The sequence below is a fragment of the Enhydra lutris genome, unplaced genomic scaffold (assembly GCF_002288905.1).
Source record: "Enhydra lutris kenyoni isolate GAN:26980312 unplaced genomic scaffold, ASM228890v2 scaffoldscaffold30, whole genome shotgun sequence".
NCBI lineage: Eukaryota > Metazoa > Chordata > Mammalia > Carnivora > Mustelidae > Enhydra > Enhydra lutris.
Genome location: NW_019154114.1, coordinates 4,588,697 through 4,604,044, shown reverse-complemented (window position 1 = coordinate 4,604,044; position 15,348 = coordinate 4,588,697). Strand labels below are relative to the sequence as shown.

The following is a 15,348-nucleotide window of genomic DNA, read 5'->3' as shown; positions in this document are numbered from 1 at the left end:
CCGAGGTGCCCCAGTGTCCTAGAATTCTAATCACAAACCTTACATAAATGTTCCCAACTAAACTGTCTTCTCTGGTAAACTACTGAATTTCTATATGATGAAGGTAGCATCCAGAGGATAGAACCTGGTAACTAACCAATTCTAGGAAAGAGCCGAAAAGGAACAACAGCGTCCCAGACTGTTCTCTCTTTACTCATCTGTCAAGCATATTGCTGCCTGATGAAACCTTCTTTCTGAAATGAGGTGCAAAAACAAAAGGTGGTTGAGACCTATTTAATCAACTCTACACTCTTTCTTTTTCCTTTTTTTCTAAAGTAATCTCCATGCCCAATGCGGGCTCAAACTCATGATCCTGACATCAAGAGTCACATGCTGTCTGGACTGAGCCAGCCAGGCACCCTTCAACTCCAAACTCTTTAGCTTCACTCTCAGAACTCTGTACAGTCCATTCCCATCATTTCCACCCACCCAACCTCATCTTCTGGGCATCTTCTAAACAAGTGCCTACTGTCTTGTCCCCTCCCAGCTCAAGTGATCCCCTAATCACATCTCCCCCCCCCCAATGTTTTTTAAAGATTTTATTTATCTGTCAGAGAGAGAGAGAGAGTGCGCACAAGCAGGAGAGTGGCAGGCAGAGGGAGAAGCAAGCTCCCCATTGAGCAAGGAGCCTGATGTGGGACTTGACCCCAGGACCCTGGGATCATGACATGAGCCGAAGCAGATGCATAATCAACTGAGCCACCCAGGCATCCCTAAACCACATCTTCTTAAGTGCAAACTGACTTCATGTTTGTCTGGTTTTCATTGTAGTATACTGTTCTATGATTATGTCTTTTCCCCACATAGTCTATTAGCTTGTTGAGGGGAGGAACTATGCCTTTTACTTCTGTATCCTCTACACCAATAAATACAAAACAGTGTTATGTAAACAGCAGACACTCAATATTGATTTTACTGTCACACAAAACACATATAGATGTTTTCTGCCCATGACAAGAGCAGGAAGGAATTTATGGAAAATCAAAATATTGTATGCTAAGTGGAAGTTTAACTATATGAATTTACTTCCTTTATTGTTGTTTGTGTCATTTATTTTCTGTGTTGAGTGTGGGTGTGTGTCATTTCTTAAATAAAGAAAAATAAATATGTCCTAACAACACAATTATAGGTTAGATTAAAAAAATCCCGCCACATAAAAATAAAGGCTGGCTAGCTCAGTCAGTAGAGCATGCAACTCTTGATCTCAGGGTCATGAGTTGAAGCCCCACAATGCATGCAGAGCTTACTTAAAATAATTTTTTTAAAAAAAGATTTTATTTATTTATTTGACAGAGAGAGATCACAAGCAGGCAGAGAGGCAGACAGAGAGAGAGGAGGAAGCCAGCTCTCTGCTGAGTGGAGAGCCTGATGCAGGGCTTGATCCCAGGACCCTGGGATCATGACCCGAGCCAAAGGCAGCTTTAACCCACTGAGCCACCCAGGTGCCCCTTAAAATAAATTTTTTAAAACTAATAATAAAATCACTTGTATCATGCATTGCAGGTGCTCAATAAATATGTTCTAGATGAAAAATATTTTAAAAATAGGGGCGCCTGGGTGGCTCAGTGGGTTAAAGCCTCTGCCTTGGGCTCAGGTCGTGATCCCAGGGTCCTGGGATCGAGCCCCACATCGGGCTCTCTGCTCAGCAGGGAGCTTGCTTCCTTTCCTCTCTCTCTGTCTGCCTCTCTGCCTACTTGTGATCTCTGTCTGTCAAATAAATAAATAAAATCTTTAAAAAAATAAAGGCGACTATGCTCATGTTGACAATAAGGTTTAGTAATTTATCACCCAGATTATGGCTGTACAGCCAGTATGTCAGATATTTCCCAAAGGAAATCAACCAAAATAACTTTTTATACTAATCAATATAGAATTTAGTCCTTTGGGGAGCTCAGTTATTAAAAAACACACATATTCTAAGAATAATAGATGGGTATGAAGAATAAGATAGTAGAAAATGATGATTTCCTAGTAGCCTACAAATAAAACTACCACAACGTTTTAATATACTGCTGTCCTTTACAAGGGACAACTGATTGCTAAAATACCCCAACTTATTTCCTGAAGCATATTAGAGGACTATCTATACACGCTTCCCAAGAAATAGTGATCCCAAGTTCCCATGATTGTAAGAACACAGTATATAGTACATGTAACATATAAAACATGTTAATCAACTGTTTAGATCATTAGTGAGGCTTCTGGTCAACAGCTGTTAGTAGTTAATTTTTTGGGGAGTTAAAAGTAATACCCGTATTTTCAAGTTGGAGATGGAGTGTGGGGGGCACTGGCATCCCTAACTCCACACTGTTTAAGGGCCCACTGTAGTGTGATGAGCGCTGTAACAGGGATTAACATACTTCCCACCACCCTGGCACAAAGGATGGCTTAAGTGAGTTTATAGAGGGCTTCAAGGAAAGAAAACGCTAAAGCTGGATCTTAAAGGATGAGATGGACCTTGATAGGCAAACTACAGTAGAGAGGAACATGCTAAAAGAGGAGACCGTAGGTGGGGAAAAATTTTAAATATGTATGGAATCAGACAAATTCTCTGCAAATAAATTCAACACAACTGAATGGAACCGTACTAAACCATCTCAGGTTTATTAGGGTGACCTGGCTTCAGAGGCCATGTTTTGATTCCTCAGTAAAGGTAGCCTGTTTATTTCGCTTGTTGAACATTTACACATGAAACCAAATACAAAGTTTATCTGGGAGTCAACACACTAGTGCCATAGTACCAAGTGAAAGTTGGTTCCCAACCACATGCTACCCCTCTCTGCTTCTGACACTTTTGCGGGCATAGAGCAACTTAATGCCTCACTTCTTTTTGTGCTCCCAAGGGTGACAATGTCAGGAACTACCATATCTCTGCTTTGCTCTGAGCCCTGAAAGTACCTCAGAGTTACACTGTCTTTGGAGCAGTCCTACAGTCTTTTACTGCTGAGAATATGAGGAAGGCTGAGGATCTATGGCAAGTCTATTTTTTTTAAAGATTTTATTTATTTATTTGACAGACAGAGATCACAAGTAGGCAGAGAAGCAGACAGAGAGAGGGGAAAGGAAGCAGGCTCCCTGCTGAGCAGAGCCCGATGTGGGGCTCGATCCCAGGACCCTGGGATCATGCACCGAGCCGAAGGCAGAGGCTTTAACCCACTGAGCCACCCAGGCGCCTGGTATCCTCCACTATTATAGAATACTTACACACAAACCTCTGTGAATATAAAATATCTTATACCTGCTCTATGATATATGATCATGACCATGCCATGCCAGAGGTGTTATACCAGAATTAATAAAGAAATAAAAAGTAGTGGGCTGAACAATTTATAACTTTCAATGGCCCAACTGGACAATACTAAAAATAGGTGCTAACCAACAGTGACCTCCAACGATGGTTTGTTCTTATCAAAGAGAAACTACTGAAGGATTAAGAAGTCCTGAGTTACGAGGAAAGAAGTAAACAAGCTCAAATCCAAACAGTGCTGGTACTAGAGACCAAGCATTAGTATTACTGATGGTCAGAGTCTAAAGAGTCTAATAACGCAGTGTATACATGGACAACCTTTAAAGTTGGTGACAATGTTAAAAAAGAAATTGTGACACATACTAAAAACCTAACATGTGGGGCACCTGGGTGCCTCAGTGGGTTAAAGCCTCTGCCTTAGGCTCAGGTCATGATCCCAGGGTCCTGGGATCGAGCCCCGCATCGGACTCTCTGCTCAGCAGGGAGCCTGCTTCCCCCCCTTCTCTCTGCCTGCCTCTCTGCTTACTTGTGATCTGTCAAATAAATAAAATCTTAAAAAAACAAAAACAAAAACAAAACAAAACAAAACACCTAACATGTGCCAGTGCACAGGTATACTATGCTCAAGGGTAGTAACAAAGTATAGTCTTCACGCTGTTTTTCCTTTTCTTAAATATTTTATTTATTTTTTGACAGAGACATAGCGAGAGAGGCAGCACAAGCACGGGAAGCGGGAGAGCAAGAACAAGCTTGCCGAGGAGCAGGGAGCCTGATGCAGGGCTGAATCCCAGGACCCTGGGATCATGACCTGAGTCGAAGGCAGATGTTTAACAAAGGAGCTACCCAGGCGTCCCTCACACCATTTTTTCTAAAAACACACGGATTTTTATTTCTGTCAAAAGAGATCTAGGGCGCCTGGGTGGCTCAATGGGTTAAGCCTCTGCCTTTGGCTCAGGTCATGATCTCAGGGTCCTGGGATCAAGCCCCACATCGGGCTCTCTGCTCAGCAGGGAGTCTGCTCCCCCCTCCCTCTCTCTGCCCGCCTCTCTGCCTGCTTGTGATCTCTGTCAAATAAATAAATAAAATCTTTAATTAAAAAAAAGTGATCTAGGGACACCTGGGTGGCTCAGTGGGTTAATAAGCCTCTGCCTTCAGCTCAGGTCATGATCCCAGGGTCCTGGGATCGAGCCCCACATCGGGCTCTCTGCTCAGCAGGAAGCCTGTTTCCTCCCTCTTTCTCTGCCTGCTTCTCTGACTACTTGTGATCTGTCAAAAAAATAAAAAATAAAAAAAAAAAAAAGTGATCTAAAAAAATGAGTATGTATCTAATAACTAGCTATAGAACCAAATGCAGTAGAATATTCTGTGAAACCCAGAGGCTATTTGGAGCCAGTATGGGGAAAAGTAAAAAAAAAAAGGCAGAAGCACTTGTCCTATGTCTATGACCTCAGGAAAATCACTGCCTCTCAGGTTTGTTTTCTGTAAAATGAAAAGATTGCCAGATGACCTATAATTTCATCTGAGTTTAATATCCTACATTTTTTTTTAGGTTATCAGTTAGAGTCATCCTTGTAGGTAAGAAGGGAACAAGTACCCCCACTTCCTAGCTAAAAAAGTCAAGAGAGGAAATTTTAACAAATGCATACAGCAAAGGTGTACAAAAGGATGGAGCAAAAGGTAGTTCCCTAGCCTTGCAGTCCACCTGTCTATAACCAAGAATCAGGAAGAAGTCTCTAAAATCTATTTAGAAAAAGATGGCTGGCTAATGTACACCACTCTACTAAGTGGCATTTACATCTGAAGTCCAGGAAATTTTTTTTAATTTAAAAATTTATTTATTTGACAGGGAGAGAGACACAAGCAAGGGGAGTTGGACAGGGAGAAGCAGGCTTCCTGCTGAGCAGAGAACCCGATGTGGGGCTAGATCCCAGGACCCTGGGATCATGACCTGAGCCGAAGGCAGACGCTTAATGGCTGAGCCACCCAGGTGCCCCTCCAGGAAATTTTTTAAGGGAGGGAAGGGCAGAGGGAAAGGGAGAAAGAGAACCTTAAGCAGGTACCACACTCACCAAGGAGCCCCATGCAGTGCTCCATCTCAGGATCCTGAGATCATGACCTGAGCCAAAACCAAGAGTCAGATGCTTAACTGACTCAGCCACCCAGGCACCTCTGAAGTACAAGAAATTTAATGAGGAATCTTTGTGTCAGCCAAAAACACCGTAAACATTAGATTCCATCTACCAGACTAGCTCCTTCCTCCCTCCATTAGGATGTGTTCTGACCTAGAAAGGCTGCTCAAAGTCAAGGTATAATCATTGTATACCAACCCCGTCCCTCCCACCCCACCAACTCTCCCTGAACACAGAACATCAAGACATCTGCTCTTCAAAAGCCCTTACCAATTTAGGACATTTTAGGACTCTATTTGCTACCTTTCTTATTGGGGAGGCATCTTCCTTCAAAATAAGAAACAGGGGATTTAATTTTAGTGTGAAAAATGCTGAAAGCCATAGCTATATACTTGATAAGATAATCAACTTAGCCATTAACTAAGATGCACCCTTACCTAAAAGTCACTAAATCAGCAAGTATCTACTACTGGGAACAGTCAAGAACAGAATCAGAAAAGAACGCTGAGTAGTTATTAGACTTCTCAAATCTATGCACTCAAATGTACAATTAATGTGGCTCTTACTCAAAGTCCATTCACTCTTTTTTTTTTTTTTTAAAGATTTTATTATTTGACAGAGAGAGAGAGAGAGAGAGAGAGAGAGAGAGATAGGCACAGCGGCAGGCAGAGAGAGGGGGAAATAGGCTCCTTGCTGAGCAAAAGACCTGATGCCAGGCTCCATCCCAGGACCCTGAGATCATGACCTAAGCCAAAGGCAGAGGCTTAACCAGTGAGCTACCCAGGCGCCCCAAAGTCTATTTACTCCTTTAGTAGAAATAATTCAAATAATGGGAAGCAGAGAGATGAAGTATGAGAGGCAAAAAAAAAAGGGCCAAAACCGAGAGACTTATCCCCAAAGGAACAGGTTAGAAAACTTAACAATCAGCAATAAGGAAGCAGATTCCTAGTAATTTGAGATAACATAGGGTATCTAATGGGGGAAATGTTCGTAACATGTAACACGAAGAAAGAGTACAAAAGAGGATGCAGGCTAGGATTCCAACTTAGCTTAACAAAATGAAACAAGGGGCACCTGGGTGGCTCAGTGGGTTAGGGCCTCTGCCTTCGGCTCAGGTCGTGATCTCAGAGTCCTGGGATCGAGCCCCGCATCGGGCTCTCTGCTCAAGCAGGGAGCCTGCTTCCTCCTCTCTTTCTCTGCCTGCCTCTCTGTCTACTTGTGATCTCTGTCTGTCAAATAAATAAATAAAAATCTTTAAAAAAAATAAAAAATAAAAAACAAAACAAAACAAAACAAAAAAAAAGAAACAAATAAAACTACATAAATACTATTTCTGGTGAGATCCCTTACCTTAAGCCAAGCGGGTTTAACATCTTGCCTGGACAGATGTGATGGCCTCTCAAGTAGTTTCCCTGCTTCCCTCTTGCTTCCTTACCACCATTTTTCACACAGTGGACAAAGATTTCTAAGATGGAAATTTATCACCAGCAAGGAAACTTCAATTCTGAAACCTCCCCTATAAGATGAAGTCTACACTCTTTCACTTAGACTATGGGGTTCTTTAAGGACCTATCAGCAGATCTACATCCAGCCCCATACACTCTGCTCTAATCACACTAAACTGCTTTCAGTACCCAGAAGTTTCTAGGCTTCTCTCCTCCTGCCTCTGAGCCTTTGTGCATGCCATTCCCTCTTCCAGGAATATACAAGCAATTAAACTGCTATGAATTCATCCTATGAATACACTAGTACAAATGCCCAAAAAGGTGCACGCAAGGATATCGACTAGAACATCTTTCTCTAACAGCAAGACTGAAAACAACTCAAATGTGTATAGTATTCGACCATCTGTATTTTTTTTTTTAAAAAGGATACAGAAACACATATGTTTATGCATGCACAGAATTTTCTCTGGAAGGTTATATGAAAAATTAATATTAATTACCTCTGGAGAAGTAAACTGAGGATCAGAGGTGGAAAGAAGTTACTACTTTTCACTGCACATTTTGTACTGTTTGAAATATTCTGCCCATGCGTTTTTATTTAATGTAGTAGTTACAAAATACTTATATAGAACAATTACATTTTGGCTTTAAAACTGTATTATACAGGGGCGCCTGGGTGGTTCAGTCTGTCAAGTAACCCACTCCTGATTTCAGCTCAGGTCATGATCTCAGAGTTGCAAGACAGAGCCCTGACTCAGGCTCTGTGCTGGGTGCCGAGCCTGCTTGAGATTCTCTCTCCCTCTTCCCTACCTTCCCTACCTGTCTAAACAAACAAACAAACACCCCAAACACCAAACTGTATTATAATATACATGCCCACTTACGAAAGTGAAGGGAAAAAACCCCAAAGGGGAACGCACCAAAGTATTAATAGTGTTTATCTCTGTGGAAAGAAAATAAGAATTCTTTAGGTTTTACTATAGTTCTTTAATTATTAGACTCTTCTAAAGAATGAAACTAAACATTATTCAGATGATATAAAAAAAGTTTAAGACCAAATGTTAAGGGAGGAAAGTTCTAAGACTTGCCTCTGCAACCTCAATTCCTTCTGACACTTGGGCAGAGCATGGCTGCCGGTAGCCTCCTTCCTGCCTGCACTTCTGTAACAGTGTTCTGGCAAGGCTTTTAATCCACTCAAATCTAGACTTCACTGCCAGAGTAAACTAGACAAAAATGCCTTTTTATTATTTCACTATATTTATCAAAAAGTTTCTTCCTACTACTTCCTACTGTACTGTATTCCTTTTCCTTTTAAAAATTATATAAAACATGTAAGTATGAGAAAACTCAGATCACCAAGAATACACATCTATAGGTTAATTTTTTTTAAAGATCTTATTTAAGAAAGAGAGTGAGTTAGAGAGAGCATATGAGCAGGGGGAAGGGCAAAGGGAGAGAGAGAAGCAGACTCCCCACTGAGCAGGGAGCCCAACATGGGGCTCGATCCCAGGACTCTGGGATCATGACCTAAGCTGAAGGCAGACACTTTTTTTTTTTTTAAAGATTTTATTTATTTATTTGACAGAGAGAGATCACAAGTAGGCAGAGAGGCAAGCAGAGAGAGAGAGAGAGAGGAGGAAGCAAGTCCCTGCCGAGCAGCGAGCCCTATGCGGGGCTTGATCCCAGGACCCTGAGATCATGACCTGAGCTGAAGGCAGACATTTAACCAACTGAGCCACCCAGACGCCCCTACAGGTTTTATATAAACGTTCTGGTTTATATCCATAGTCCCCTCCCTATATACACACACATATCTGTGCATACTATTTGATAATCTGCTTTATGAAGTATGTCTCAAATCTCTCCCTTTCAATATGTTACTATACATAATACAATGGTTGCATAACATCCTATTATACAGATACTCATATTTACTCACTCTCCCATTATCAAATATGGTCATTTCCAAATTGTGGTAATTAAAAAAAAAAAAAAGGAAAATTTATTTGCACTACAAGATGTTATACAAACTATAGAAAACCAGGAAAAGTTACCCCAGACCTAGCCACCCTTGCACTACTAGTTTTTTATTATATTTTGACCAGTGTTTCCATGTCTGTTTAGTCTTTTTCCTAGGCATTTATTCAATTACTTACTGAGTTCTTGCTTTGTGCCTAGTTCGGGTTTTTTTACTTTTATTCCATAACAATTTTTGTGAACTATATTAAAAAAAAAAAGTCATGGGGCGCCTGGGTGGCTCAGTCATTAAGCGTCTGCCTTCAGCTTAGGTCATGACCCCAGGGTCCTGGGATCGAGCCCCACATAGGGCTCCCTGCTCAGCGGGAAGCCTGCTTCTTCCTCTCCCACTCCCCCTGCTTGTGTTGCCTCTCTCCCTGTGTCTCTGTCAAATAAATAAATCAATCTCAAAAAACAAAAACAAAAATAAAACAAAAAAAAAAAAAACCCACCAAAAACCAAAAAACACAACACCCAACAAACTTCATTAGCATTTTGCTGGTTAATAGCATTCCCAATGATTTCTTTTTATGGTTGTCAAACATCACTCCCAATGGGGTGTGGCCCTGTTCACTTATTGATTTCTCTACTGCTCAACAGATTTTGACTGATATCATCTTCTCATCTACAAAGTCCCAATTTACTTGGTTCACCTAATTTTTGTACAGTCTGGTGGTCATCATTGTGGCTTAATGCAAAATACATACAACGACCGACTATTCTAAAGATCCATCACTTTACTTTTACATTGCACGCTACAGTTACTGTTACAAATATATATACATATTTCCCCCAACAATACATTTAACTGCCATAAGTCTGTCATTTTACCAATGTGAAAAGGCACAAGGAAATTACCCCTAATGGACTTGCCCAAGGCCCTACAGCTATTAAACTGCACTAAACCTTGGTCCTCTAACAGGATTAAAATCAAAGTTTATGTTCCTTTTGAATTTTCTCATACACCTACATCAGGGTCTCTCTTCCAGAAAGCCTTTCTCAACATCCCTCACCAACTCCTGTAACTGACTATCCTCCCTGCATCACAAAACACACTTTTATCAGAGCACAAATAACATAACACTTATTTACTAATCTCTTGCCCTATACTCAAGACCCTCTGGAAAACCATCTTTTTCTTATTCATCTTCAAATCCCCAATGCTTAATGCAATGTCTGACGCAAAGTAGAAAAGCAAGTGTTCAAAAATTGAATGAACACAGGGGCGCCTGGGTGGCTCAGTGGGTTAAGGCCTCTGCCTTCGGCTTGGGTCATGATCTCAGGGTCCTGGGATCAAGTCCCGCATCGGGCTCTCTGCTCAGTGGGAAGCCTGCTTCCCACCCCCCCTGCCTGCCTCTCTGCCTACTTGTGATCTCTGTCTGTCAAATAAATAAATAAAATCTTTAAAAAAAAATTGAATGAACACATTACAAGTGTACAATGAACAGTATAAATATTTAGAGCATGTCTAAACATCTGGTTGATCCAATTCAAATATGTTTCCGAGAAAGTCACATTCCATTGTACCTAGAACAAATTAGGTTCAAATATAAAACTTGTATTCAAAATACAGATATTGAGCGCCTGGGTGGCTCAGTGGGTTAAGCCGCTGCCTTCAGCTCAGGTTGTGATCTCAGGGTCCTGGGATCGAGTCCCGCATCGGGCTCTCTGCTCAGCCAAGAGCCTGCTTCCCTCTCTCTCTCTCTCTCTCTCTCTCTCTGTCTGCCTCTCTGCCTACTTGTGATCTCTGTCAAATAAATAAATAAAATATTAAAAAAAAATACAGATATTATAAAGACAGAAAATATAATTATTACGCGCCACTTCTATTAAGACCAACACACTAGTAACAATACTTAGTAATTCTTTTTTTTTTTTTTTTTAAAGATTTTATTTATTTATTTGAAACAGAGAGAGAGAGATCACAAGTAGGCAGAGAGGCAGGCATAGAGAGAGAGGAGAAAGCAGGCTCCCCGCTGAGCAGAGAGCCCGATGCGGGCCTCGATCCCAGGACCCTGAGATAATGACCTGAGCCGAAGGCAGAGGCTTAACCCACTGAGCCACCCAGGCGCCCTCTTTTTTTTTTTTTAAAGATTTTATTTATTTATTTGACAGAGATCACAAGTAGGCAGAGAGGCAGGCAGGGAGAGAGCGGAAGGGAAGCAGGCTCCCTGCTGAGCAGAGAGCCCGACGCGGGGCTCGATCCCAGGACCCTGAGACCATGACCTGAGCGGAAGGCAGAGGCTTAACCACTGAGCCACCCAGGCGCCCCAATACTTAGTAATTCTAAAAGACACAAAACGATTTAGATGCTTCTGAATAACTATCTTAGGAGTCACAAGTTCTATAAGCTTAAGACTCAGCCATTTTATTATGACTCTAAGTACTTGACAACTTGAATGGGGAGTAACAAAATCTGTATAAATTGTTAATTACGCTTTAGTTAATGTGACATTTGCTTTCAAAATTCTCTTTTGTAGAATTTACAATTTTATTTTTTTTTACATTTTTTTTAAATTTATTTGACAGACATATCACAAGTAGGCACAGAGGCAGGCAGAGAGAGAGAGAGGAGGAAGCAGGCTCCCTGCTGAGCAGACAGCCAGATGCGGGACTTGATCCCAGGACCCTGGGATCATGACCAGAGCTGAAGGCAGAGGCTTTAACCCACTGAGCCACCCAGGCGCCCCTAGAATTTACAATTTTAGATCTGATTTTGCTCATTGCTTTATTTAAAAATTGTAATTCTTAGGTCATTGGAATGGTCTTAATATTTCTGACTTCATCCAGCCATTGAGAACTGCCTCCCAATCTGTGCAGAGCTCTTGTGCATGTTGGACATGCGCAGGAACGTGCATGCAAGCCAACAAGCACCATTTAATACAATTTAACATCTATATGCCACAGTACAATACTACAGGGAACAAAGTAAGGAGCTGGATGGTAGAGCTGTTCTAGAGCTCAAAAGTATTGCTTCTTAAATACTAAAATAAAAGTATTTCTATTTTAGTAACTATACAAAAAGCAATTCTTATCCCCAGGTACTCATGACCCACTTTGTTGAAAAACTATGTAAATCATACAGAGTTCCTATTCTGATCCTAAAACATGTATTTGTCTTAATGTAAAAATTTAAAAATTACTTACCAGTCAAATTACTTAACTCACCGCCCCCTCAATGAGCACAATTGAAGCTCCAAGAAGATGGGTCATGTTTATCTTGTGACTTCAAGTACCCCGGAATCATACCACTTTGTACCCTAAGGGTATTCATATCCCAGTTTGAGAAACAGGGATCTAAACAATTAAATAGCCATAACACTTAAAAGTGACCAACATGTTCCTACAACCCCATTCCCCAAACTCTTACCAGTAGTTTTCTAAATAGCTTTTCAAATCAGTCATGTTTTTCTTTTAGCACTCATTAATATGTACGCTGTGTCAACACTCCTAAAAAACCCTGCAGGGTACAAATTATTTCTGGAGTGACAGAATACTAGCACATAGACCTTCTCCTTCCCATCTATCAATGTACCAAGCTGACCATGGAAAACAGACATGTGAAGAATAGTAGAGCTTTCACTCCTGCTCCCTTCCTCCTCTCTATTTGCTCCAGGCACAGCTTGTAAGAAAAATCTTAGTAGCCGTCACTTAGATGATTCATTCACACAGCTTATCTAATGTCAACATTTCTAATTCCCACCTTACTCTTTTGCTCTTACACAAGGGCAATTAAACTATTTTCACATCTTCTAGGGGATAAGAAAGATGTGCCTTCTGATAGCCTCAGAAGAGATCATTTTCCTACCCAGAACCCCACTTTTTTTATAAGATTCAAAGCCTAGCAGATCTCAACACTTATAAGGCCTGTTTCAAGTTCCCTATGATGACCATGATATTTTATAACAGAAATTGTAGATTACAGTAAATTTTAAGTGATACTTTAAGATGTTTTTTAAAAGCTATTCATAAAGACTATAACTGATGCAAAAATGGGTCATCAACTAGGCTAACTCAAGTTAACTAAGACAACTTTTATCTAAGATCTATTTCCCCAAGGACAGGATTCCATCAAAATTTCAAATTGCCTTGGGCCATGGACTTTTGAGGTTATTTGCTCATAGTCAAAAAATACATTCCAAGGGTTTCTGCAGAAAAACAACCATTTCCTGGGGTCTTCCTATGTACACACTCTGAATAGTACTTAATGCTTTACACACATTCTCATCAACTTGGAAAACAGCCTCTGTAAATGGTATTGTTCTCTCTCAAATGGGGACCATAGGAGTAGAGAGGTTAAGTAACTTGCTCAGTGTCACCCAGCTAGTATATGGCAGTGCAGTTCCAAACCAAGGATTCTGACTATAAAACCTGTATACCCTCAGTCACCCACTGTCCTCCATCTCCTATACCCAAGAAAAATATAGCAAATCCTCCAACCCCAGAAAGGATTTACTACTCCCAAGACCAAGAAATGGAAAGAGCATTTACCTCTCCGTGACTGCAAAGTCAGTTTGAGGAGGGAAAACAGAACTCTCAAGCCCCTGGTTAGCAATCTGTCCACTAGTGCATCTTGTTCTTTGGCTCCAGATCTGTGATCATTCTAAAACAGAAACACAAATAATTTTATCAATACCAAATATACACTAATGCACACGTAACATGAAAAGCAAACTAAGGGCAAGATGAAAATGGATAAAACTGGTGAAGAAAGAATATACTTGTTAAGAGGTCACGTTACTAAATGAGGCATTCATAAATCCTATCAAGCCAATAAAACACTTATATTTTTAGACATTTGCTTAATAGATAAAGGATCTGTAATTTGTTTTTCTACATGTCCCAGTGGGGATGTCTGGCTGGTTCAGTTGGTGGAGCACATGACTTTTTTTTTTTTTTTTTTTTTAAGATTTTATTTATTTATTTAGCAGAGAGAGATCACAAGTAGGCACAGAGGCAGGCAGAGAGAGAGGGGGAAACAGGATCCCTGCTGAGCAGAGAGCCTGATGCAGAGCTGAATCCCAGGACCCTGAGATCATGACCTGAGCCGAAGGCAGAGGCTTAACCCACTGAGCCACCCAGGTGCCCCAGCACATGACTCTTAATCTCAGGGTTCTTGGTTTGAGCCCCAAGTTGGATACAGAAAATACTTAAAATAAAATAAAATCTTTAAAAAAAAAAAGTACCCCATTATGATCTTGCAAGCAAATAATGGCATATGTATATATATATTCAAGCTGACAAAAAATTCTTATATAGTAATAGTCCTTTAACAGTATATTTCCTTATCTTCAGCAAGTAGTGGCTTTACTGATTAAGTTAGCTTACACCACAAGACTGTATTTTTCAGTTTAATAAGGTAACAATGGAGAAAGCTTTCATTTACTTGAAATTCCGAGCAGCACAGCAATGAAACACTTTATTAGCTGATAATTCTCTCCCCAAATAACAAATAAACGAACTATCAAGCTTCAGGCAACAGTACAAAGGAACTTACTTGGAAGGAAGGAAGGAAGGAAAGAAGGAAAGCAAACTCCCAAGTGAAAGTGCTAAATTTGAATTGAGAGTTTCCAAAGAATTTGGCATATAAGGTAAAACTAGGAGGGAATCCACCTCATAATTAACTAAAGCCCATAAAACCAAGCTGATAAAATACTTAAAGCTAAAGAAGTCGTCTCTGCTGAGAAGCAATTTACAACTTGAACTGAGGATTAATATATCCACTGAGGATAATATATCAAACACTTCTGTATTGGAGTCCATATATTGTTATTAGCATGCCTCAAAAGAAATGAGATTTTATTTACTCAACATTCTAAGGGTGACTAAAAATGAAGATCAAGCATGGAAAAATCACTATGCTTGGTGTATATATTAGCAGTGTATATACAATGTCACATCTCTGCACTCAAATACTGATCACTAAGAAAATGCACAAAGATACTACCAGGGAAGATTTATGGATAGTGACTAAAGTTCAGGGATGTTTAGAAAAACAGGGGCGCCTGGGTGGCTCAGTGGGTTAAGCCGCTGCCTTCGGCTCAGGTCATGATCCCAGGTCCTGGGTTCAAGCCCCGCATCGGGCTTTCTGCTCAGCAGGGAGCCTGCTTCCTCCTCTCTCTCTGCCTGCCTCTCTGCCTACTTGTGATTTCTCTCTGTCAAATAAATAAATAAAATCTTTAAAAACAAAAAAACAAAAAACAAAAAAACAAATATGGCATGCCAAATCCACACATCCAACTGCAAACCTGGGTCTGCAAGGTTATACATTTGCCATTATTGTTCTTTCCAAACCTGTATGCTCTTTCTTAAAGTATTAAATTATGACAAATTTTAGTTGTTTGAAGAGGACCTAATTCCTAGCAGAAAAGTCTCAAGTCATCTGGGACCAAGACAGGTAAATAAGGTAGACAGATGATCAACTAAATTTCTGGTTTAAAAAAATGAAATGGAGGCTATAAAATGGATGCTG

General features: G+C 40.5%; 1 protein-coding gene across 3 annotated transcripts in view; it reads right to left on the bottom strand.

The window, feature by feature from the left end:
- LOC111152745 (CCCTC-binding factor) overlaps positions 1-15,348 on the bottom strand; it is a 53,157-nt gene that overhangs the window by 34,953 nt on the left and 2,856 nt on the right. For 2 of the 3 annotated variants that reach the window (XM_022511342.1, XM_022511344.1), the window contains exons 2-3: positions 13,368-13,479; positions 12,024-12,136 (exon numbers count right to left, since the gene is read on the bottom strand). The gene's annotated coding sequence lies outside the window, so the exon portion shown is untranslated. The remainder of the gene's footprint in view (positions 1-12,023; positions 12,137-13,367; positions 13,480-15,348) is intronic. The other variant, XM_022511343.1, reaches the window with a different exon arrangement.